The sequence below is a fragment of the Pinus tabuliformis genome, chromosome Q (genome assembly GCF_031772625.1).
Source record: "Pinus tabuliformis cultivar Carrire ecotype Pingquan chromosome Q, CPIR1, whole genome shotgun sequence".
Classification (NCBI taxonomy): domain Eukaryota; kingdom Viridiplantae; phylum Streptophyta; class Pinopsida; order Pinales; family Pinaceae; genus Pinus; species Pinus tabuliformis.
In genome coordinates this window covers 719,497,306-719,522,862 of record NC_142296.1, presented here as the reverse complement: position 1 = coordinate 719,522,862, position 25,557 = coordinate 719,497,306, and the positions used below count along the sequence as shown (strand labels likewise).

The 25,557-nt window shown below is 34.1% G+C and overlaps 1 pseudogene across 1 annotated transcript; it reads left to right on the top strand.

Moving 5' to 3' along the window:
• Positions 1-13,376: 13,376 nt before the first annotated feature.
• LOC149221544 (aldose reductase pseudogene) lies at positions 13,377-15,138 on the top strand (annotated as a pseudogene). Its single transcript, XR_016249657.1, has 4 exons — positions 13,377-13,442; positions 13,812-14,018; positions 14,134-14,205; positions 14,941-15,138. The product of XR_016249657.1 is annotated as an aldose reductase pseudogene (transcript).
• The last annotated feature ends 10,419 nt before the right edge of the window (positions 15,139-25,557 follow it).

Genomic DNA, 25,557 nt, shown 5'->3' with positions numbered 1-25,557 from the left:
TCGCTACCAAACATTATTACTAGTTAAAACTCCAACATTACCACCAAAAGAAAGAGATACATACTATTTATCTGAAAATGGTATCTGTGAGTGCCCTGAAAAATATTGTGTTCTGAGGCAGAACTGCCTAAAGTATGTCTACTTGGTACTACTGGCCTGTCAAAAACAATATTTTTTCTCACTAGCCTGCAAACTGCATCATATTCTTATGCCTGCTGAACATAGATATTGCCCTAGTTCAAAGTGATCCTCCCTAATTTTGACATTATCCCTAAATGGCACAATGAAAAGTACCCTTGGACCAAATATAAACAAGTGACGTGATTAATTCTGGAAGATTTCTATTATAAAGTCCTTAAAATGGATGGTAATGAAGATGTTTCAACTTCAGATTATGTGGCAGTTAACCACGCCACTACCCACATCTTGCAAAGGTTGTCACTCAAACAAGAACTGTTTCAGTTATGGCAAGGAGCTCAAGAATTTCTGGCAAGCCATAACAGAGAGGTTAAAGGAAGTACACTTTGAACTTGAAGATAAACTGTTAGAAAACATCTTTGGATGTAGTTTCAGTTAATCTTCCAAACTCATCTAAACAGAATCACAAATATTAGTCCATCTTTTACCATGGATACAATATGGAAATGCAATTTTCCAACCCCTACCAAACTTATCCCTTAGAAAATCCTTTAGACGGCTACAAATCTCATCACTGATGCCAAAACAGAGAACTTTGCAAGTAATGGGTGTCTTCCAGTCCCCCAAAAATTGAAGGAACGGGGGGCTTGTTCGGGAACAAAAACGAATATAACTGAATATAACTGGTCTGTATCAATACTGCGGAAACTCAAGCAGCCTTCATGAAAATCTCACAGTAGAAGACAAGAAGCCAATCTTACCTAGCAATAATATGAAGTCTTGATGGCTGGACAACAACTACATTTCACCTCAATAAGACAGTCTGAAAGGAAAGATTCAAGAACCCACCAAAAGAAAAAGAGTTGAAGCAATGATCCTGACAAGTTGAAGCCCATCCTGCTGATTTTGTCACTCATAAGAACCAATCTTACAAATTGGAAGCTAAATCCACCCATAAATGAACCTTACAGTCATAGGCAGGGGTGGTGATCACTTGCAGTGAAAAAATGTCTAGTAAAAAATCCATGTTGACGAAATGTTAGAGGAGTTGTGGATAGAAAGCATTGGGATTTATGCCCACTGAGCAGATATCAGGCCCGTTTCTGCATGGATCTAAGCTATTAGTATCTTCTATGAGACTTCTGCAAAGTAACAAATATGGAGATTCTCGAATCGTAGATAAGAACAGCACCCAACTAAACAAGAGCACCAAACAAGAAAACAGAGATTTAACTGCTATTTTCTCTTGGCTGATAGGCCTACCAGAATTCTGATTGATCCTCTGTTCAGAACTCAATTCTATGCACAATGGAATAACACTAAAGACTCCTGAAACTTATAAGAAATAAAAGCATAGAACTTCTAGAACCTTTTTCTCTACTACCAGTTTTTCCATTTCTCTCCATACACCCTCCATGTCTAAATCTAACACATCACCAGCTTTGGGAGGCCTGCTTGCCCCTTCTCTCAAGTGAAATGGCCAATGGATCTGAAAAAGCAGACGATAAACAGAAAATCAAGTCAAGAGAGCCTTTGTTGGACTGTAGTCAATGAAATTTCTACAAAGATAAAATCAATTGGTCATTTTTAATTGGTTCAGAGGAAATCCTGCTTAAACTCCACTCCTTATTTGAGTTTGATTTTGTTTCTATGAAACAAAGATATATAAGGTTTTCAGATTAGGAGATTTTGATTATTTTTTTCATGAACTCCCTGGTTAACTACACAATATTTTGATTCAAAAGTATAAGATATCCTATATATATATATATATATATATATATAAACCAAGTGGGTCAAACATCCTATATGGAAAGAAGGCACTTGGTTATTTTGTCCGAATGTTGAGGGCAGGGATAAGGCCAGACCAGAGCAAGTTTCACTAGTGCTCTTGGTGTTTGTGTTGGTATTGAAAATTTTATTGCCTTTTCTTTGTTCTAACACATCTCTTTTGCCACGGGTAGTGGAATGTGAGTGTAATGATTGCCTGCTATAAATTTCACATATATTATGGCAGCACCGATTGCTAAATGTGTTTTTTGCAGAATAGTTGCTAAATGTGGTGATTGCTAAATGCTTTTTTTGCAGAATAGTTGCCAGTATTGAAAGTGTTGCAGTGTAAATGAACACAAATTATCTGCTTTTTTTAATTATATATGATTGAAAAACATGTTGAGTATTAGGAAATAGATAATTGTCTACTTGTTTAACATGAATTTATTGTTATTTATTTTTCAGGTTTTTGAAGTGTAAAAAATGGTGCAAAAGTGGCGTTTATGCATTGAAGTGTCTTGCTTTCCAAATCCAGGTCGAGCAGTTATTAAATTCGTCCTTTACAATATGGCAACAAATCATTTATTTCATGGAAAGAGAGAAGTGCTTGGAATGACGACAAACAATGAGGCATATTACATTGCCCTTGTTGAAGGGTTAAAAGAGGCAAAACAACATGATGTCAATGATATTGAAATCTTCACCAACTCGGAGTTGATATGTAATCAGATGAAAGGCATCTATCGGGTTCGGAAAGACAATTTAAAACCTCTTCATAAGGAAGCAATAAATTGGAGTTGTCAATTTCAACATTTTACCATCAATCACTCTACAGATATTGAAAAGATGTCCACTGATATAATGTCCAGAGCATTTTTAAGCACGTATGTAGATGCCAAATATGACATAGGATCACCATCCACTGCAACAGAAATCATTGATCACCATCAATATAAATCCCCATTGTGCGAATGGGTTGTTGTTATCATTTTTCTGGGGTCTATCATAGCTTGGTTCTTTCACTAAAGAAGAACCTATTAATGTTTTATTTTTCCCCAACGTACAATGATTACTGTTTTTTGTATGGGAGACAAATTTATGGACAAATGTATTTTGAGAAAAGTCACTGATTCATGGTTTTCTGATTGTCATCAATACATTATCATGTTGTCTGATCCTTCCAAACACCTTCTCAGATCTTTGTTTCTGGAGAGATATTGATATGCTATGTGATTTGTTCGTTGGTCGTTGATCAGTGATGAAAGGTTTCTTTACTATGTTTATAAGCAATTTATTCTTAATGACACATATTTCTCTTGAAACTAGTTTCAATTTATTTCTCTTCTAGTTTACATAACTGGCTGGATAGTACCTGTTTTTGGAAGACTTTGAGAGATAGTTCGAAAGTAAAGTTGCATTTTGCCAATTTATCTATTCAATCTATATGAGTATTTGTTTTTTTAATGTAAATCAAGCATTTCATGGATTTTTTTAGTGTTCAAGACCGTATAACAAGATTTAAAGTCATTATATAATGACAATTAAATTTGAGTAGCAACAGAAATTTCATGTATGTTTCATGACAATTAAATGGTATCAATTTAATTATCATGTATGTTTCATGACAATTAAATTGGTATCTACATGACAATTAAATGGTAGATATCAATAGATACAACCTTTAGGTAAAGGAGAAGGATATCTAGCTCATGGATGGTCTTCTGATACACAATATTCTTTTATGCTAAGCTCATATATTGTTTATGTTTTGGTCTTGCTGGAAATTGTTGGGAATTTTCATGTGTAGTTTTTGTAGAGGGCATCCACTATATCTAAACAAGGAATTTGGTTACCCTCTCAATTTAGCAATTTCTAGAGTGCAATACAACAAACTATGGTTGCCTGGTAGGGTATGTCAGCACTACCTTCAATATATTTAATGATTAATAATGACATGGAAGTTTATATTTCATTTATCTATTTTTTCCTATTCTATTTTACTTTCAATTTATTTTTAAAAAATTATAATTTCCCCCAATTGGGTGAGGAACAAGGAACATTAAGTAGAGGTTAATTGGGTCTTCAACATTTTCTTTTGACTCTACCTATAGCACTTTGACATGTGCTAGACCTATTTCAATGAGCAAGAAACTCATTGATAAATATAACAAAAATAATACTTCTTTTCTTTTTTAAATACAAAGATGAAAATTACATTTATGAAAATTACATTTGCTTTTGTATATCACTGTTTGTTTAAGTTTGGAACATTACACTTAAAACAGATAATGAATACTCTTCCAAGCACTACTCTGCGACATATCTATTGTGAATCCAACATGGTGGCAGACTCTATCAAAAGAAGGTACCAATGGAGATTTTGGGGTGATGTGGTATAGATATATTGAGGACAACTCTCAGTTAGAGGGAGTGCTCCACCTACCATAGCTTCAGATCATTATTTTACTTGTTTCTGGATGCCTTTAAAGAAGTTTTTGAACATGATTGGAACAATTACATAATACTGACTATGTGGGCAGCAGATATGAGATTAATCTCAGGCATATACTGATATGTCTCCTTTTCACTGTCTTTATGTACTGGATTCTATTAAATATAATACAATTCCAACGCTTCTGGAAAAAAAAGAAAAAAGTGTGTTATATTTGTAGTTAAATTTGAATGAGTTTCGTTAGCAATTATCTTTTTACAATGCTTTTGTTACTGATAAGTGTGTTATATTTGTAGTTAGATTTGAATTTGAGTTGAGTTAAAAGTAGTCTCAACGAGTTATCAGCTCTTTCAGACTGAAAAAGAGAGAAAATACCTAAGGTGGTTCAGGTGCCCTTAGGTTCTTAATTGCAATACCTAAGGCCGGGCAGAAGTTGAAGTGTTATAGCGCAGATACTCAAAATATCATAAGAAATCAGAAATATACAATATGTACATCAATCTAAGCATGGAGCAAAACTCCAATATACATAAGAGAGATAAGTTGCACAGTAACTCCTTAAATAATAAGAGAAACTTCGAAAAATTTCAAATACATTCATACATCTAAATCACAAAAGGCTATGCATCTAGCCTAGACAAAACCGAGCCCTTTGGAATAGAGATCGAAGTTCTGTGTACAATTCTCAAGGTCTGAAATCATCACAAGAAGTCTGAATTTTGGTGTCACATCAGAAGGTTCTAAATTCAAGTTCTGAGCATAAAGACAGGGTATCTGAATTAAGTTTGAGAAGCCCATGATAAAAGTCCAAGACCAAGGATGTTTAGTAGCATTGAAGGACTATTGAAAGACCTACTGTGAAAGCTACAGTCACCATAAAAAAGAGCCAATATTCCTTTAAAAGAGGACGAAGTCTTGTGCATAGGTGTATGCATAAGAAGACCAAGACCAAACTATTTGAAGGTGCTTTAGGGCTATTTTGGAAGGCCTGTCACCAAGCTACAGTCTCTATGAGAATGATGTCATGGATTATGTTCAAAGAAAATATCTCAATTAAGAGATCAGTTGCATGCCCTTGGAGAAACGCATAAATCACTACATGTGTTCTCAATGCTCTGCCTCCGAAATGGAATTCGTTTGTGACCAACATATATTCAAGGAAGGAGACTCCCAACCTTGATGAATTATGGTCCCATTGTGTAATGGAAGAGAGCCAGTTAAAAGTAAAGAATGAAACAGATCCTCATGAGAAGTCACAAGCATATGCAGCAAGAATGAGGACATTGAACAAAGGAAAGTCTCTGAGCAAGGCTACTATCTCTGTCTCAAGAAGAAGGGTTAGTAATCTTAGAAGCTTCTACTACAATCAGTGATAGAAAAAAAAATCAAGCATATTACGTCTAGAAAAACTTTGTGTGAAGATCAACTTGAAGATCTGTAGCAGTCACTTCTAGAAGTAGAAGAACAACAGTGTTATCTTTCACTTTTGTGTGGCCCATTGAAAGAAATCCTGGGAGGAAGCAGCTTAAGACCAACTTGAAGCAAGTCAACAAGACTGTGTGTTCAAGTAGGTATTGATCTTGTTTTATGTCTCAAGCATCTAACACAATGTCTATATTCTGCGAGGAGAGCAACAAGCTCGATGGGACCTCTAACTTCCAAGGGTGAAAGAAGATGATTAACCTCTATGAGAATGATGTCATGGATTATGTTCAAAGAAAATATCTCAATTAAGAGATCAGTTGCATGCCCTTGGAGAAACGCATAAATCACTACATGTGTTCTCAATGCTCTGCCTCCGAAATGGAATTCGTTTGTGACCAACATATATTCAAGGAAGAGAGCCAGTTAAAAGTAAAGAATGAAACAGATCCTCATGAGAAGTCACAAGCATATGCAGCAAGAATGAGGACATTGAACAAAGGAAAGTTCAGGAGGTCTCGTCAAAAGAAGAAGCCTGATATGTCAAAGATGAGATGCTTTGAATGTAATGAACTTGATCACTCCAAGAGAGATTGCCTGAAGATCTCTAATCAAAAGAAAGGTACAAAGAGGAAAGATGGAGCCCATGCAGTTGAAGAAATCAAAGACCCTGAAAACAAGAGGTTGAAGGAGGAAGATCCTAGGGATCTCTTCTTCTGAAGCAACTCCATCTTGATGAAATATGTACAAATTTGGAGCATGCTTCTAGAAGCTTGATGGTGCAGTTGCAGCATGATGGGATCTCATCTTCAGAGATGAGGTGCAGATTGAAGAATGCTAGATGATCAGGTGAAGTAAAAGGTATGCATGTGGAATTGTTCTTTGGTTTAGCTCATGTCTTTTGTTTGTAGGAAGAGCAGGTTGCAGGAATATGCTTGATTGCATAAGCATGAAATATCTTGGATAAAGTTTGGCCTCTTCCGGTTGAAGACATAGGGTAAATGTAACAAGAAAAGGAAATATTATTTTGTTGTAAAGAAAAATCTAGAGTCCACCAAAGATCTGGTTGGCCAGCCCTTTATGTCGGCCTAGAAGAGGCCCTTGCAACCCTTAAGAAGCATAGATAAAGGGAGGAATTTGACCTCCATTACACACACACTTGGCATACTTTGATCTGAGACAAGAAGGAAGTGCGAGGACCCTTAGAGCAAGAGCAGAATGCAGCGAAGAAAGAAAGAATCTCTCTTTCTTGTTTTCTGGATTTTTCTCTCTCTATAGCAGCCCTCACGTGCGAGGTCCTGTGGAATCTAGGGTTTCCACAGGTCTGAGTTTCCACCTTCTTGTGTGGAAAGATGGTTGTACAAGTAATAGGCAAAGCAGCTACTCATGCAAAACGATGTTCAAGGTTGTTATCTTACAGGGTTTCAAATGATAATCCTAGTAAGGTAGTCATAAAAGTAATCCTTGTGGACCTGTCAGGAAAAATATATCATAAGATTTGGAAAAATACAGGGACAGCCTCCAAAACTATAACATAATACTGCAAAGTACAAGTCGAGCCTGCATTTTCCTTGAGGCACACATAAATGAACTAGTAGAGTTTTTTGCCTCCAGAATCTCAAAAGAGAAAATGATTTAGACCATGCCCTGATTAACTAGGACTATATGTTTCTATGTTCACGATCTATATGGACTTCCAAAGAAGTGGAGAGAATGTGGGAACCAAATAAGTGTTGAGTTATGTTTGAGCTGAGTGCACCCCTCTTCTTAGGGCATGCAAAGGTAAACTAATGAGTTTTGACTTTTGTTCATTGGACAAGAAGATGATTTGGATCATGCCCAGATAATGAGGACCATACATTGCATGGGCATGTACACTGCCACTGCGAACTTCCCAGGGAATATAGAGAGGATGGGGGTTCCTAGTAAGTGTGTAGCTATGCTTGAGCGCTGAGCCTCGCTGCTGTAAAACAAAATCTTGGTCTTCAAAAATCCATATCCAATTGTTTAACTAGTTTTTGTTTAGAGAGGCTCTTTAGCTGGGTTTTCAAAGTATGACAAGAAAATGGGTTTCCAACAGAAAGGAGGTCTTGGTTCTAAATTGACTACTTTTTGATACTTGTAGACTAACATAAGCTCCCATGCAGATCACCTGATCAAGGAGGCCACTGATATCTAAGAAGTTGAAGATGGAAATGGGACATCTTAACTGGCTTTTAATACTGACATATGCCAAATACAAAACAAAGGAAACAATGTGACATGTTCAACTCATGAAAGCACACCATATGCAAATTCATAGAGAAGAAAAATAAATTGTTTAAACAGGTTTATTGGGGTAAAGTTTGAAATCTGAAACTTAACTTAGAAGACTAAAAGCAATTATAACATGCTGCTTTTTCATGTGTAATAGTCACTGACTAACAATGGCAGAAAAAGATAATCGAATATGCACATCAACACAAGCAAGCAAAAAGCTGCCTTTTTTTCATATGCATTTGTGATCTTGTTTTGGCATTCGTCTTGATGATGAAAGAACATGATAAATGCTAAAAAAAAATCATAATATATCACAAGAACTCGTCCAAATATAAGAGAAATCAGTTAAGAAACATAAATCACATGCTGCCCTGGATTTCTCAACAAAAGATACTGTTATTAAACTGTCAGATCTTTGAGGAAGTTTAAGTCAGTTTAGTCCAGAAAACTTTTCACTGATTTACAATCTCACTATTGGAATTCATGGGCATGCACTAACTAAGGCAAGATGGCCTCACCCTGCAGAATACTTTCACTCTAACTAATCTTTCCTGCTGCTGAATACACCCCACTCCATCAAATGTTAAGACTTGTTAAGAGTCCATGATAATCTATAATCACTATTCACAGCTTCTTGATAAGGCAGATTAAGATGTTAAACTTAAGGATTAGTTCAGGGTTGAACATTAATGTTGTCTACCCAAACATTTACTCCAGACACCATTTACAAAATATAAACTAATCACTGAAAACCTTTAAAATTACAGAAAACATATCTGATTAAAGGAGTAGTCTAGCTTATACACTTTCATTCCATTCATAAACTTGACATCAAATTACTGATGGTTTATGCACTTTTTATCAGAAAAGCACATGTATCTATAAATAAAATTAGCATCTAAGAAATCCCAATTAACCTCTAGAACAGCAGAGACAATTCTTTGATCCTCTGTAACAGCGTTGGTGAAAATTCCATGTAATAAAAATTAATAAAGGCAAAATAATAACCACCATTGATGTCCAAAACACTAATTCATTCCCAAATTGTGGTGTGTATACAACATTGTTACAGCTTAGTCTGCAGTATTATACCAATTACGTGAGAAAATACAGAAACATTGCAGTAAAAAGAACCAACAATTCAATTTGTTGAACAATTACAGAGCCATGTGAATTAACTCGACATTCCATGTCAAAGTTCAAAATTTCATGAAACTTCAGGAGAGTAGTGGCATATGATTGAACTTTTACTTTTGCATTGATGAGGGCTCAAACATTCCTCGGTGCTCATCAGGCACCCATATTTTTAATATTGCACTGATGAAGGCTCAAACATTCCTCGGTGCTCATCAGGCACCCATATTTTTAATATTGCACTGATGAAGGCTCAAACTTTCCTCAAATTTTGCACGCACACATGTTCTCAATGTACCTAGAGCCTTCTGAAACAACCCAACATTCCATGTCACAAAGTTTCATGAACTTTAAGAGAACAGATTATGTTCATGAACAGATTATGAAAAAGGTATTTTTATAACAACATAACAATGGGAAAACATAAATATACTTATCATATGATAAAGGGCCACCTGACGATGCCATAATAATCTAGCTTATCTATTCTTTGTGCATACCTCATTGATTCCCATTAGAGTTGAAGTCCTTCCATAGATGATCAGTCATGGTAGAAGATGATGCTTCTCCACTTATTCTATAGTTACCTAGAAAAATGTCAAATGTTATCGCAAAGAAATTTTCTAGAGCATCAAGGTATATGTGCACACATAATGAAAGAGTGTCAAATGTACCTGGCATGGGAGGTAAGGTTGGATGGTCTTGCATCTCCCTTTGGTCTTGGGTTATCGCCATGGTTGGGGATTGTTGCATTGCTGTAAAAAATAAACATACCACATGTTAAAGAATAGTGGTGATTAAATACTTAAATCTAAAACCATGACTCTATTCAACACATGAAACTAACCTGGAACCATAGAGACGGCATTATTTGATCGATGACGTCCTCGCTTATTGAGGTATTGAAACTCAAATGGTTCATATTCTGATGGATCAACATTTAAATCAATTTCCAAACCATTGTTTTTTCTGCTGCTTCTTCTTTTCTTTGTGGGGCTAAGGAAACTCTTCTTCCTCTTCAAAGATGGATCAAGAGATTCCAATCCAGGTGTGAAGTCAAAATCAGTAACTTGCAAATTATTGGCTTCATCCAACATTTTTTTAAGCATACCAGTCAACTGGATTGTCTTCGCCAAAGTAGTAGGAGGGTTATCTAAAATGAGATGTGTATAGCTAAACAACTCCTCCCTTGCCAAATGAAGTGCCTTGGCATCTGCATCAACAACATTTGCGGCCATAAGAGTAGCATCGACATCTTCATCATGGTTTTGAGGCTCTATATTGATCTCAGGTGGGTCATTGCATATGTTATCATCTGCATGCTGATGAAGCAATGGATTTGAATTATCCAAGTTGAAATATAGCCAATTAACCTTTATGGCATGCTTGCAAATGTTTCCACGGATAGACCATGGACATTCACAGGTTATAAAATCCTTACGATACCAGGTGACAAGGTATTTTTTACTTCGATCTGTCTGACTTCTCACCCAATAGGCACGGGTTATGCTCTCATGAGGACAACAATCAGTATCCATAATTTTTCTTGCTCGTTCCACTGATGATTCTAGCTGCTTTTCTCTCTTATAGTTGTTTAGAAATCCTTCTTCTTTTAAGATTTCCTTGAACCGATAACAAGGTTCAACTGTTGTTAGTAGCATATGCAATAACCAATCCATCCTCCGGGCACATTTTTTCCTTCTATCAGATAGAAATGTTGTTTTTAGGTAACAATGGTATGACTCAACAGCATTATTGGTCTCCTGATTTGCATGAGGAAACTCCCGACAACCTTTCACCCACATACCTAATTGCAAATAGAACGATGTCAGTCTCACTATATCACCTTTATAAAAGTAAAAAATGCATATAATACGAAAAAAATGTTTACTTACGAATTTTATCTCCAGTGACCCAATTCTTGTTGAAATAGTCTAAGAACTTCTCTTCATCTGCAAACTTGATAAAAAATTGATTGATTGCATCTTCCACTTCATAATTGAGAGTGTGTTTCATGATGAAACCTAACTCACTGAACATCTCTTTGGCTTTTGTGGAACTAGTGGCCAACCGATTGACATTTTTCAACCAAGCCCTCCGTACATGCCAAACGCATAAGATCACATCACAACCTGTGATCCTCCTGCCATAGTCAATGCATTTTAGTGTGGTATTTTTAGAAAAAATGCAAGTTTGGTTATGTCATGACAATGTTAAATTTACCTCAAGGCACTGATTTCAGCCAGTGCATCATCAACCATGAAAGCATTGACTTTCCAATCAGGACGGGTTTGGAAACATTTGCGCATGAGATGCTCCAGCCATATTGCAATATCATCTGATGTGTTTCGTGATGCCACGACCCATGCAACAGGCACCCCGCTTTGTTGTTCATCAAATGCCACGAGTGTATACAACTGATACTGTCATTTTCAACATTACATAAATTTAAATACAAATTATTAATCATTTTCAATGTATACAACTTAAATAAATATATTCAATAAATCATTGGCATCTGACTTACCCCATATTTGTTTGTGTTAAATGTTGAATCCATGGCTATTAAGCTATTGTGCGATAGCTTGACCATTGTCTCCAACATCCACTTTGTTTGAATCCCTATTATAAAAGGGACCTCCACACCATTGGGCTTTTGGTAAAAGAAAAAATCTTCCCGATGCTTTTGATACCAAAGGTTTACACTCATTTCATCCTTTTTATGAAGTTGATAATTTCCCTTCACCAATCTATTATAGATGTTTACAATATCTTTCCTGCATAAAAAGAAATCTCTATCTCGAGCTGCCACATCGATGTCAACATGTCTCTTAATGTGGGTTCTATACACTACATCAATAGGCACTCCCAAAAAGAAACAACTCTCTACATATGCAACAATGTCCCTCGAAAGCTTTGGCCTATGCAAGGCCCTGGTCTCACCTGAAGTGTCACATTGACCATGACAAGCCCAACCTTCCCCATCTTCATGTTCATACATATTAAAAGTTAATATTGCTCTATCAGGCATTTCATGCATAACTTTTACAATAAAGTGGCATTGGCAACCCCTCTTCTGCACAAATGAGGTCCTTCGTTTAGCTGAAAGATTTCCTCTTTTGTCCTCTGGGCCAAACGAACAATGATAACTAAACCAAAAATTTAAATTGTTAGTACATACAAAGAAAGATAATTGTGGTTTCAAAAGATCTAAACAATATATATTTTAAATACTCACATATCATATTGCAATGCAGCAGTAGATCTTTCTTTTGGTTTCTTTTTTGTTTTTCTTATGAATTTGCATGGAGCAATAGGATTTTCTTCCTCTCCTTTGATAAAGTCAAAAAGTCGTCGTAACGGGATTACAGCAACTCGATCAATACCATTGTTTTTTTTATTGATTTCTGTCCAAACCAAGTCTTTACTAGAGAATGCCATTTTTCCTTTGAGGTCTTGCACCTCAAGATCCATGATATATTGCCATTTCTTTCGCTTGCCCATTTTGAACTGATCTGGTCAAACAATATGCAAGAACATTAAAACCAAAATTTCGATCTTAGCAAGTTATCCAACATATATATAAATATAAAACATCTTTTATGCTTTTTTTGAGGTTTAAAATATCAATCACTCAATAATGACAAAAATAAATAGCACAAAAGGATGCAAAAATTTTGGGATGCAAGCATTTCCTTTAAGACACTTGGCAAACTGTACTCATATTTCTAATTTGATGTATTTGACAATTGGGCGTTGCAGGACGGTTACCGCCATATTGATACTGCAGCAGAATATGGCGTTGAGGAGGAGGTGATGATTATTTGCCTTTAGGCTTCTGTGATTATTGACCAAAAATTGTGGGTTCATTGAATTTTTGAAGACATTGAGTTGCTTCAATGGCCCTGCATGCATGATTGCTTGGCTGTCTTTTGCAGGTTGGTCATGGACTGAGAGCTGCCATGGATGCAGGCATTGATAGGAAAGATCTGTTTGTGGTATCCAAGCTTTGGTAGGCATCACATTTTACCATTTTATATCTTTTCTACTTCACATTGTAGATTGATTGATCTCCGGGAGTTCAAACTATATGATTAACCAGCCTAGTTTTAAACTAGCAGCCCCCATCTGTGTCTAATGGATTTTTTTTCTCTTTTTTGTTTGGGATTTGGGCAGGTGCACTAATTTCAAGCCTGACAAAGTCAGGGCTGCTCTTGACAAGTCTCTCAATGATCTACAGGTTGACTATCTTGATCTTTACCTGGTATGTAATCCTCATGCTTGAGCTGGTGTAATATTGTTTTAATCCATAGATTTATCCTGTCATTTACCTGGTGTGTTTGACCCACTTGGTTTATATATATAGGATATCTTATACTTTTGAATCAAAATATTGTGTAGTTAACCAGGGAGTTCATGAAAAAAATAATCAAAATCTCCTAATCTGAAAACCTTATATATCTTTGTTTCATAGAAACAAAATCAAACTCAAATAAGGAGTGGAGTTTAAGCAGGATTTCCTCTGAACCAATTAAAAATGACCAATTGATTTTATCTTTGTAGAAATTTCATTGACTACAGTCCAAGAGAGGCTCTCTTGACTTGATTTTCTGTTTATTGTCTGCTTTTTCAGATCCATTGGCCATTTCACTTGAGAGAAGGGGCAAGCAGGCCTCCCAAAGCTGGTGATGTGTTAGATTTAGACATGGAGGGTGTATGGAGAGAAATGGAAAAACTGGTAGTAGAGAAAAAGGTTCGAGAAACTGGGATATCTAATTTCACAGTGAAAAAGTTGGAATCTCTACTTAACTATGCAACAACTTTGCCTTCTGTGTGCCAGGTACCATAGCATTCCTATTCAAAGTTTGCTTCCATGTTCATATTTTGCAGTCTCTGTCAAATAAAATGGGTGACACCTATACATGATATTTATGCAAAAACTGTGCCACATGCAGGTGGAAATGCATCCTGGCTGGAGAAATGATAAGATTTTGAACGCTTGTAGGAAGCACAAGATCCATGTTACCGTGAGTCAGTGTTTTGATCATCCACCAAAAAGCACAAAGTTCTAAACCATATGAAATAGCAACAGAATTTGGGTGGAGATAGCAACAAATTTTTTATTTTTATTTTATTTTTTTATTTTTTATGGGGATTCCAGACTTTATGACTTAGGTACAGGACTTTGTTCTTCTTTTCAGGCTTCTATTTCAGGTGACTGAAACATTAAATTTGTCCTTCTAGCTAGGCTTAGAAGACACCTAAACAATTCAGTTTTTATTAATCAGTAAAGGCTTCTTCTAGTCCGCTATGAGACATTCCTTTTCTTGAATGGATTACCCACAAATATGAACAGACTTCTGAAGATTTTCCGATCTCTTGAGATGACACAATTTTATACTTGTTCACAGAAGCTCGTTCATTATCATAAGGAACTCGGCCTTGTAAAGGCTTAATTTCTAGATTTCTAAATCTTCAAATGATATCACTCGGCTCCTTTTGAGAACTTCATTCTATAGGCCTAGTCCTGCAGCTAAATTGCAGAGATGATTTATTTACAGAGATGCTCAGAATTTTGTTTTCCAGCATGTCAATTCTTCTAGTTAGTTCGACCTTAGGAACTAATACAAATGGAATACAAATTAAGGGAGTTAGCACTCTATCTTCTGGTCCAAAAGAACAAAGTTTAAATGATGCCGTGTCTAAACTCTGTTGTAAGTTTAAATGATGCCGTGTTTAAAGTTTAAAGTGAATCTTTCAAGAACAATATGGGTGTTAAGTCGGACCCGGTCATTACAAAGTGCAAGCCGGCAGAGAATTGGACCAAGGTCACATTTAAGCCCGATTTGATTAAGTTTAACATGACCCATCTGGAAGATGATGTTGTTGCCCTGATGAAGAAGAGAGTTGTGGATGTAGCTGGATGTTTAGTTAACGATACTGTGATTACTGAAACATAAAAGCCCGTGAGTAATTCAGTGACTAAGTCTGACATTCATGCGCATTCAGATAGAAGACATATTCAGAGTTTGAAGGATGAACCGAAAGCAATGCGTATTCCGAACAAAATAGCATAAAATGTGATCACCAACAAAAACAAAAATGAAGCAGAAACCTGGGTTTGGAATTGCAGAGGTCGGGGCTGAGCGGAAGAGAAAGGAGTTGCAGAGCTCGCCGGAATTGCAGACGGACCTGCGGAGGTCAGGGCAGCAACAGAGCGGGGGAATTGCAGACGGACTTGCGGAGGTCAGGGCAGCAACAGAGCGGGCGGGAATTTGCGTGAGGGAGTATACGCGGGACCAGCCTTCAATTCGAATTGGAGCCAGGAAATTGCGTGAGGGAGTAGTCTAGTTCCCGTCGATCGAGCTCGAATCCGATTTGTCAGGAGTAATCGTCCGACGCCGAATCCATTGTCAGGCTGTCAGAATCGCGAGGGAAGGCTAGGCGGAGAAGGAGGTTGGCGGAGCGAGGGAAGGTGGCGGAGGGCGGAAGAATGGCCGGCAGCCAGAGCCGGACGATTTTCCGGCCGGTGCCGGAAAACGGGCCATTCTTCCACCCAGCTAGACTACTCCTAATAAGAGCCGCTCATCAACTGAATTTAATGACAACGGCATAAAGAATGATATCGTCTATCAATGGAGCATTGTCATTGAATATTAACTTTCCAACTAATCCCCTTCGAACTCTTCCCGTAATCAATATAATATAAATGGTGCAAAGCGTGCCAAAAGAACCACAAAATCCATATTCCTCTCCACCACCGGATCGACGGTGGCTTTGAATAAAGCTAATTAATGTAACAATAAGAATCACTCGATACACCAACTCAGTGCCTTTTTCTTTTTTGAGACTGCTGCTCTTTTCTTTGGCCCCCGACGACTTGCATTAAAATTAAATTCGTGAAATCTACATCTGATCAGAATCTTCTGACCACTAAAATCTTTAACGGTGTTTCTCATTATTATTAAAAAATATTTAAAAAAATTATTGACGCTTTATAATAATTATAATCATAATCATTTAATTTTAAGATTATGGTTAAATGAAACTCTAAATTATTATACAAGTTTTTAAATTTTCTATATATATATATATATAAATATTTTTAATTTTCTTTTGAATATATATATAAATATATTTATCTATTTTGAAAAATCATCCAATTACTTTGAAGGAGACACTATCCCCGCTTCTATATATATATTAAATATTACTTATGTTGCATGAGTTTTTGGAAGTGGGAAGGTTGGGAACTTGGGTACTGGTGTTGTCTAGAATGATTAAAAGTTTCTCCAAAATTTACAAGAACAAAATTGGAGCGATTATATTATATAATAAAAAAATAAAAAATATTTTTTTAATTATATAATTTATATAATAATCAAAATTAATATTAAATCAATATATGCAAATATTAAAATCAATTTAAATATATAAATAATAAATATATAATCTCTCTTATATATAAATATATTATTTGGGTGTCTCTCTCCCTGAGTCTCACTTTTTTATATATATAAAAGATTAAAATGTCAAGTTCATTATGACACATGATCAGTGTTTCAAACAATCTGGCTTAAAAATACAAAGGAATAGTTTTACATATGTTTCTCTAGTTATTCTTGAGACAAAAAGTAAAGCAACTCTAATATTTAAGCATTGACTCTCATATATAATATGCACACACAATCTTCTGCGATATATATACATAAACAACAAAAGAATTACTCATCAACATGACATCCTGGATATCGCCCTTATATCTAGGTGTCACACACTTCCTTAACCCATTGAGAGATTGCTCCACTTTATCAATTAAGGATATCGGTGTTAAGGATGTCTTTGGCCTTTCTTCCTGCTAAGGTTTCAACTTAGGCAAATGTTTTGTGGTTAGTTCAGCCTATTTCTCTAAAGACTTTGTATTCCCCAACCCTTGAGAACCTCGAAACTCCAAAAAAAAATAGCCTTCCTAAGCTCTCATTGTAGCTCCCATTGAAAAGGGAACATTCCCATACAGCTCCAAAGCTCCCGGGAAAGCGGGAACCATTGAAACGAATTTCCCAACTCTTAAAAGCGGTTCCGTGTAACAAAAAAACATTACTAAATTTTTATTTTAGAATATAAAGTAATTCTGCAATATTTTATGGAAAGAATTCCAACCAAAATCTAAGTGTAATGGCAATATTGTGAACAACGTGGATTGGAAACAATTTCACCTACATTTTTTTTTGTCAAATGTAAATAGTGACCGAGGCCCGTCATATTTTAGGTAACCTAGGTCTGCAATATTTTGTGGAAAGAATTCCAACCAAAATCTAAGTGTAATGGCAATATTGTGAGCAATGTCTTCAGAGCCTCTTGTATTGAAAAACAGGTTAAGTCCTTCACCGATCTCTTGTATTGAAAAAACAGGTTAAGTCCTTCACCGATCTCTTGTGTATGGAGATCAAAAATCTGTGTTTTCCTGGACTCTTACGTGTGCCCTAAGAATTGTGCAACAAAATTGATAGCACTAGTCTATGAGTTTAACTCTGATCCAAAACAAAATAAGAAAAGGATACCTATCATGCCCTAAATTGAGTTCGAGACACCTTGGGGCTAATTTGACAGTTTCTGTAAGGGACATCTGCCTCTCTGTGGCATAGGCGTGGTTCTCTATTTCACTCAAACTCATTTTATGTATTGCAGTACGCTCCAGGAAGGAGGTCAGATAATTAGGTTAAAAATTGTAGAGCTATGGTTTTTGCTCAAGCTAGCTAGAAAAAAAGGTTAGACAAACTTCAAGTGATAGGGATTCAAAACTGGTTATTTACTAGGCCAATCTCAAAAATTAAGTATCAAATATCGGAGTTGAATCCCTTCTCAGTGACATTATAGAGGCTGCAAACTCCTTTGAGAAAATCTCTTTTTGTCAATATTGAGAAAGTAAATGTGGAAGTGTATTGTCTTTCAAACGAAGTTCTATCTCTTCCCATTGGATGTGTAAGTTTGTACGAATTTGTAGATGATAATTACATTGATTCTATGGTGACTATTCTCTCTTTTTAACTTATGTTCTTTCTTTAACTATATAATCACTCTAATACAGTTTGTGTGGGCTTTCTAGATTTTCATATGCTCGACAAACCATCTAAGTTTTGAATGTAGTTTTCAGTTTTGATGATTATAAAGTTTCAAATATAATCGAATATGCCAAAATGAGTTCACAAAAGCCTATGTTTGAGATTGTCTAAACTATATATGCTTTACTTCATAAACATAAAACTATATATATCTTACTTCATAAATATAAATATTTTTTTACCATTTATTAAAAATAAGAAAAATACATTTTATATTTATAAAAAAATAAAATATTTTATTTATATTCTTATATTTATAATTAAAGAACATATTTAATTTGATTAGTGAATATATTAATAAAAAATTTACCTAAATATATTACGAAAATTATTTTATAATTTAATAAATTACATGTAACTTAGTCATACATTTTAAAGTACAAAGGTCAATATGTTTTTTTATAACTCATTAAAATTAAATAATATATATTTTATATTTAATTAAATACATTATTCTTTTTATAATCTTACATTTATAATCGAGTGTATATTTAATTTGTGAATATTTTAGTAAAAAATATACTTCAAAAAATTAAAATATTATAAAATCATTTTATAATTTAATAAATTACATGTAACTTAGTCATACACTTTAAATCACAAATATCAATATGTTGGTTAGAGCTACTTTGTACTTGCAGTTGTAATTTTGTACAATGTTTGTCTTCTTACAAAATTCAATGAAGATTTTAAGAAAGATGAGAAGTATTTTATCATTTTTTTTCCTTTTAATAAGCATAAAAATATTTTTTTTTGGAAACTAACTTATACTAAATACTAGCACAACCACATTTATATTAATACAAATGTGGTTAATAAAAACACATAGGCATGTAATATAATAATTTATATTAATATTAATATTAATATTATTAATAATATGAGTAACATTAATAATAACAACAACTTAAAATAATTTTAGAAATGAATAATATCACATATCACATATAAGAAAATATTATAAAAGATAATTTAACAAAACAAAAATTAAATAAAGCATATTAATAAAAATTAATAACCTAAATATATAATATTATTTATGATAGAAAAATATGATAAAATAAACAATTAAATTGACAATGAAATATCAATAATAAAGAATAATAACAGAAATAGAAATAGAAAACCATATCATTAACCCATGTGAAATGTTGCTAAAATGTTGGTAATTAAAAATATAAAATAAATTAACTTTTACTAAATAGTAGCACAACCACATTTATATTAATTTAAATGTGGTTGATAAATGCTGATAGACATATAATATAATAATTTATATTAATATTAATATTAATGTTAATATTATTAATAATATGAATAATATTAACAACTTAAAATAATTTTAGAAATTAATAATATGGCATATAAGAAAATATTATAAAAAATAATTGAACACAATTTAATAAAATAAAGCATGAAATTAAATAAAACATATTAATAAAAATTAAAACCTAAATACATAACATTATTTAAGACACAAAAATATGATAAAATAAACAATCAAATTGACAAAGAAATATTAATAATAAAAATTAATAACCAAATAGAAATAGAAAATCATATCATTAAGCAATGTGAAATGTTGCTAAAATAATGTTGGTAATTAAAAATATAAAATAATGTTGCTAATTAAAAATCTAAAATAATGTACACTATTAAAAATAATACTATTTCTTAAAATGGAAAATATTATTATTGATAATGCTACTAATATAATAAAATATAAATAAAATTAATATAATAAAAGATCAAAAAATATAAATTAAAAAAATAAAAGTTTAATATAATTACAAGAAAATAATCTTAGAAAAATAAAAAAAAAACCAATATAAATACAAACATTGAAGAGTAACTATAAGCATAGGAAAAAGTAATGACACTTACCTTATATAAGGCATGATCTATTTGAGGGGAAGAAAGAAAGGGTAACGAGTGTCCTTGCATCCGTCTTTCTTTCTTTCCCTGCGTGCTCGCAGCTCTCTCAGGCTGCCCACATAGAAACCTCCCCTATATGGAGGCGGCCCCTACCACACAGATGGACCCGCATCTGACAAAGGACAATTGTCTGTCAATCTACTAATAAATTACTACTCCTAATTGGTGACCACCCCACACAAACACAATTCTCGGTTCATTCTGGATCCGTCCGTTCGTTGGCCCACTCATCTCGCTCGAAGACCTCCCTACCCCTGGCATCCATCTTAGTCCCGCCGGGTGAAAGTATAAAATGAAATCCATTTATTGGTCCGTCCTTCCTTCTTCGACAATACGTGTCCTGGGCTTTGAAGAAAACATAAATTTTCCCATCAACAACAATTGTTGTGAATCACTAACAAGCATTGACGATAGTTAAGAAAGGATGATTCTAACAATCTCAATCACAATGCGACAAAAAAATGAGATGGAATTTTAAACATTACAGGACCAATGACAACAACGCAAAGTTTACTGACATCGAAAGAAATAACAATAACAATAACAATACATTCGACAAAAAATGCAAGTCTCAACACTCAACTAGAACATAATTATTTGATAGCAACCTCTTCCAAAACACACCCAGAGCGGTGGTAAAAGCAACACCAATTCAAATCAACAGGATAATGATCACGATATTTCACACTTTCAAGCCAACCCCTTCTCGTCTTCCTCCCTGATTCTCTTTGGTGAAAATGATATAAAGTTTGAACATCTGATTTCATTCCATCCAAAACACGAATATGGTCATCGAGAAAATCAGGATGAAATCCATGTCTTCTATCAGACCTTGCATGAACAAAGGTAACAAAACTAATGGTTTTTGTAATAGAATTAATCGTTTTGATGTAATAATTACCATCATTATTCTGCATATCTGTGAATCATTGACAAAAAGATACTATTAAAATTAGTACATTGAAAGAAAACAAATTAACATAAACAAACTATTGATTTATCATTTTGGTTATTTCATATTAAAAAACAAATATAAAAAAATTCGAAAGAACCAGAGAAAAAATGCAAACAACTACAATTTAAGCAATCAAACAATAATCTCTTTGAAATAGTCAATTTACTTCAATAATCAACCATTCTATTGAAATCAACAAAAAGGAAAACAAAGAACTTATGAACGTGCATACAAATAATTGCAAAAAATAATAACAACTAAAGAGAAGTAATCTTTTTTTTTCTTAAACAAATGCATGCAAATAATTGGAACCAAGAAGAAAAAAAAATAAAAAAAAATTCATGAATAGTAAACTATATTCAAGATAAATACCCCAAAAATGATATTGACTTTAATCTTTCCTCTTTCTTTCTAAGTGTAACATATGTACTATATTTCATTTTTGCATAACGTTGAAAAGAAAAGGGCACTAAAATCCGCAAACCATCTATTGATTTCACTCTCAATATAGTTGTAAATGCCAGACCCTATCTCTCTCTGTCTCCAACTGCAGTGGCTCATTGCAAAGCCATCCCTGTGATTTGTGTATTGTCAATGCCCATGCAATTTTCAAAGGTAGTTGTCTCATATTCCACCAAAGAATAGGCAGAATCGGTACAAGAATTGGAAAATCCTTATCAAATGGAACACCATAATACTTTTCAAACATAATTGTAACAAATTGTGGGAGTTGTGGCTTTGAACCATGTACAAAGAAAATATTTTCAATATATCCAAGTGCACCATTAACCAGACCAACTTCAACCCACAAACTACACATTAAAATCATGTGCTCTCCACGACATAGAAGTACTTCACGCTCCAATATATCATCATCGCTATCACTTATTTATATTCTTCTTCTGCTTTCTACAACACATCTCACAATAGAAGAATTTAATGCTTAAAGGATTTTTCGATTGTGCAAGTTGATGAGATTATTCGTCGCAAATAAGTGAACAGAAGAATAAAAAAAATCCTTTCATGTCGATCCAAGAAAATATCAACAGAGGTTATAAGAAAATCCCAATCAGCAAGAGAAGGCTCTGCATTTCTAATATTGGTTAAAAGATTACGAAAATATGCTTGTCTCAGATCATCTCCTTGCTGCCTATAATTTTTTTCCAGAGCCACTACAATGTTGAAGCTTTCCCACAAAACTTTCCTAGCTATTCCACCTGCATACAGGGGTTTATCCTTAACAGGAGGTAGGTGGGCAAGGTCACCCACAAGAATGATGGACCTACCACCAAAAGGATAGTCCTTGTTTTTAGGGAAGGCTTCTCACAAATGAGAATCTATTTGTATGAATAGACTTGGACTTATAAATCTCATCTCATTAATCGATATATATCGAGCATGTCTCATTTCTTCTTGGAACATGGCCAAAGCTTGCCCACACAGTGGCTTCATATCTTTTCTAGGAATTTTTAAAGTAGAATGTATTTTTTTTCCCATGTATGTTACAAGCAGTAATACCAGTTGGAGCAAGCAATAACAAAAGACTTTTTCCATTCGTTGTTGCACTAGAAAGAGCATGAGAAATACACCCATTGAAAGAAGACTTCCCTGTTCTAGCAGTACTTGGAATAATCATTTTCAAAGCACCATTATTTTCACCACTAGCAAAGTGTCAAAAAATAATTTCAAAAGAAGCTAGTTGTTTTTTTGATAGAAAGGAAGGGAACAAATATGTGTCCCTAACGAACCCACAATTCAAAACACCTGCAGACTGCACATCTTTTACAAAATTTACCCCTTCTTCTTAAAAATCATTGAAACCATCATTTCATGCCAATTATAATCAACATCAAAGTCCCTTCTACGAAGATTATCAAGGTCTAAAATGTTTACACAGCTTGGAGGAACTAATCATGAAAAAACATGCCTCTCTTCAAAATCTCGATGAACATTTTCTTCATGTAGAAGCGGCTCCACATCGTATTCATCCCCTTCATTTGGAAAAGGGCCTCAATCAACATGCCACGTACGAGATCTCCAATTCTCAACAATAATTTCATTAGACAACCCAATATTTGAACCAACATCACAAAATGGTTTGTATAAAATCAACTCACCCCAACGAAACGTTTCAAACTCTTCTGAACCCTCATCAGGAACATCATAAAATCGTAGCCAAACACGAATGATATTATGCTTATCACGTGACCTCCATTTTTCTTGCCTATGCTTCTCCTCAAAACTCCATTATCTTGTTGTTTCTATCAAGCATAAATGTTCCAAAAAAGTATGTCGCCTTTAATAAACTTGAATGAAATTTTTCCACACAAAACTTCATTAGAATGCAGTGAAACCCTTTGGTAGACTTTATTTCCCACATTCAAGGAGAATAATTTCTGGCTACAGAAAACAAGAGGTGACTTTAGCAACAAATGACATGTCTCTTGAGCTCCAATGCCACACTCAACAAGCATCTCAGTGAGGAATCTTCTATATGCAAATAATACAAGAGCCTGAGACTGACTCCCACCAACAATTATGGTCAACATATCATGATAGCTTTCGGATCTTCTCTCTGCCTTTGAATCATATTTTGCAATATATTTCAAAACCTGATGTCGAAAAAGAACTGGCTGACAATCAACATTTGCTCGTTACATCGTTAAAAATCACCGCTGTGAATATTTAAACGGTCATCATTTCGTGTTGGTTCATACTTTTTTCTCCCTTTTTCTCTACATTTTATTTGGACATCAAAAAAATCAAAGGACGTTTATTTTCACAGTTAAAGTTGTAAAATGAGTTTCTATATCAGGAGATACTTATTAGATCCAACTAAGGATATCATGGAATATTTTGTCCATTTTATTGAAGAATGTTCTATGTTTCATTCTTTTTATAAGGCTAGATTTCTTGAATTATATAGTCCTTGTTTTCGAAAGTTTTTTTAGTTTAGAAGATTCACTAATTGGTTTGAAATAGAAGAGGGAGATTATGGAATTTAACGTTACAAAATTATATATTTTTTATTTTATAAGTGGGTTGAGTGAAAGATGATGTAGATTTCCTTTTGAGCTCTATATGTTTGCATATGAATTTTTTCTAACTCTATTAATTTGACATACTAATATAATCATTGATTGATTATTGAATCAACATGTTTCCTTGTTTTGTCTTCCCTTCCTTTGTAGTGGGGCAGTTTGTGTGGATGCATTTATGTATACAGACAATGAAATATGTGTATGTTGTGATGTCTTAAGTTTCTGATATGACTACAAAATATCCTCTTCTCTTTGCTTCTATATAAAGTTTCACCACAAAAATTAAGCTGCTTAAATTAAACATTACTTACTCCTTATGTAGAAAAATGAAATAGTAAAGCCCATTTTTTTATATGTTGTGAAGAACCATAAGGAATAAATGCGACATAGTGCACACAAAATTTCATTAAATATTGTTCAATTTCATTAAATATTGTTCAATCCCTCTTGAGATGTCATCATATGTTGTACACTCCTTTTGTTTGATAGATGCCATTTTTGATAATCATAAAATGTTTATACCTTGTGTTAAGTGGTTTGTGTAATTATTCCTTAACCAATTAAATCTCAGCTCCAAGATTAGGCCCACAAAAATCTGCGAACCCTAATCAATAATTTTCGTTTTTTTGAATTCTTTGTTATGTAGATTATATTAGTGAATTGAATTAAATTGTAAAGAGATGAATGATATTTATAGTCATAAAATAATTGTAAGCCATTATAAAATATGTGTATTTTGTTGTGATTATTCACCTACACACATTTCCCATCTAGAATCAATTAACCAAAAGATTTAATATTCACTAAAAATTCTAATATGGAGTGATTTTAAGATACAATTTACCTAAGAAGTAATCATTGTCTTTATTTATTATTCACACTTATCCGATTGTTAGGTAAATATAGTTGTTTAATTGCCTGGTAAGCTCTTACAATTGAGCAAATTTTAATTAAATAATGAACAATATAAACAACGATTATTTGCCTACTGATTATTCATGGTTCACGCTTTAGATTTGATATACAAGTTATATTAATGAAATAATCCAAGTATTAATTGCAATGTACTCTCTATAGTTAAGTCGTACTCTTGAGCTACAATAAATCTACTTCATTTAGCTCACAAGCTTTCTAGCATTTAACCCTGCCAGCTGCCCAGGTATTGGTGTCCTCCATGTGCCATGTGGACCCAAAACTATAGTTGATCCGAATACCCTACATCTGACAGTCTCTATCAATTGTAGGGCTTATGGATAATTGTTCTGTACTACCCCTGCCTCCGCGGTTCATTTGTTTGGTGCGAATTTGGGCATTATGGCTTTTGCA